Source organism: Octodon degus, unplaced genomic scaffold, assembly GCF_000260255.1.
Source record: "Octodon degus isolate 3935 unplaced genomic scaffold, OctDeg1.0 scaffold00001, whole genome shotgun sequence".
NCBI lineage: Eukaryota > Metazoa > Chordata > Mammalia > Rodentia > Octodontidae > Octodon > Octodon degus.
In genome coordinates this window covers 9,982,755-9,984,455 of record NW_004524577.1, presented here as the reverse complement: position 1 = coordinate 9,984,455, position 1,701 = coordinate 9,982,755, and the positions used below count along the sequence as shown (strand labels likewise).

At 44.0% G+C, this 1,701-nt stretch overlaps 1 pseudogene; it reads left to right on the top strand.

Moving 5' to 3' along the window:
* The first annotated feature begins 322 nt into the window (after window positions 1-322).
* Window positions 323-1,287, top strand: LOC101579872 (annotated as a pseudogene).
* Window positions 1,288-1,701: the final 414 nt, after the last annotated feature.

Here is a 1,701-nt window from a genome sequence, read left to right as displayed (position 1 = left end):
TAAAACTAGACCCATGTTTATCATCATGCATTAAACTACAGCAAAAATGAATTAAAGATGTAAATATTACTAAATCTAATGAAAGGTAAAGTACGTAGAAATCTTGAAGACATAGGGTTAGGCAGAGAGTTCATGAACAAAAAAAAAAAAACTGCACAGGTAATACTTCAAAGAATCGACAACTGGATCTTATTAATCATCTTATTAAACAGTTCTTTCATATCAAAAAAAAAGGTCATCAAGAGAGAGAAAAGAAAACCCACAAATTGGGAGAAATATCGTAACTAGAGACTGAGACGTTTGCTTCCGTGGGGAGACCAAGATGAGGGGTTCCAACGAGTTCAAGTTGAACCAGCTGCCCAAGGACGGCTTCTCCTCTGTGCAGCTCAGCCCCAACACCGCCCGGTTCCTCCTGGTCTCCTCCAGGGACACGTCGGTGCACCTTTACGATGTGCCAGCCAACTCCATGTGACTCAAGTACCAGTGCACTGGCGCAGCCCTGGACTACACGTTCTATGACTCAGCACACGCATGGAGTCGAGGATTAGCTCATCAGCTGAAAATGCATGATTTGAACACTGATCAAGAAAACTTTCTTAGAACCACGAGGTCCCTATTAGATGTGTTGAATACTGTCCAGAAGTGAATGTGATGGTCCCTGGAAGTTGGGATCAGACAGTTAAATTATGGGATCCCAGAACTCCTTGTAATGCTGGGACTGTCTCTCAGCCTGAAAAGGTCTACACACTCTCAGTGTCTGCAGACCGGCTGACTGTGGGCACAGCAGGCCGCGGAGCGTTAGTGGGGGACTTACGGAACATGGGCTATGTGCAGCAGCGCAGGGAATCCAGCCTGAAATACCAGACTCGCTGCACACGAGCGTTTCTGAACAAGCAGGGTTATGTATTAAGCTCTACTGAAGGCTAAGTGGCAGTTGAATACCTGGACCCAAGCCCTGAGGTGCAGAAAAGAGCATGCCTTCAAGTGTCACAGGCTAAAAGAAAATACTGAGCGGATTTATCCAGTCAATGCCATTTCCTTTCACAATGTCCACAATACGTTTGCCACAAGTGATTGGGATTCATTTAACAAGAAGCTACTGTGCCAGTTTCCTGGGAACCCCACCAGCATCGCATCACTTGCCTTTAGCAATGATGGGACTAGCTTGCAATAGCATCATAATCTATGTATGAAATGGATGACACAGAACATCCTGAGGATGGTATCTTCATGCGCCAAGTGACAGACACAGAACACAAAACCCAAGTCCTCCTAATCATCTCGTGAAAGTGGTTTCTCTCTGGAAAGCTTTGTTTCCTACAAGCGCATGCTTCTCCCCTGAGGGATGTGTTGTACTTATTATGGGCCTGCTGTGTAGTATGTGAATTTTTCCAGTTTCTGTCTTACAAGAGATTTGTCTTTATATTTTTTAGTATCTTGCTTAGGACGGGAAGTCTGTGTCTTTGTGCAGTGGTCTGAAGTGTTTCCCCACCTCCTCCCCAGCAAGCCCAGTTGCTGTTTATGTGCAGTTGGGCTCTTTTTTGTAGCATAATCTGAACCTTTCTTCCCCTGCTGCCTAATAAAGCAGAAATTCAAAACCCTCTAATGTTGGGTGTTGTTGAATATTGATAATTAATGTAATTTATTCATAAAATGTCTTCTGTAAAACAAAAGTTTTGATCATGCATGTGTTGAGGACGG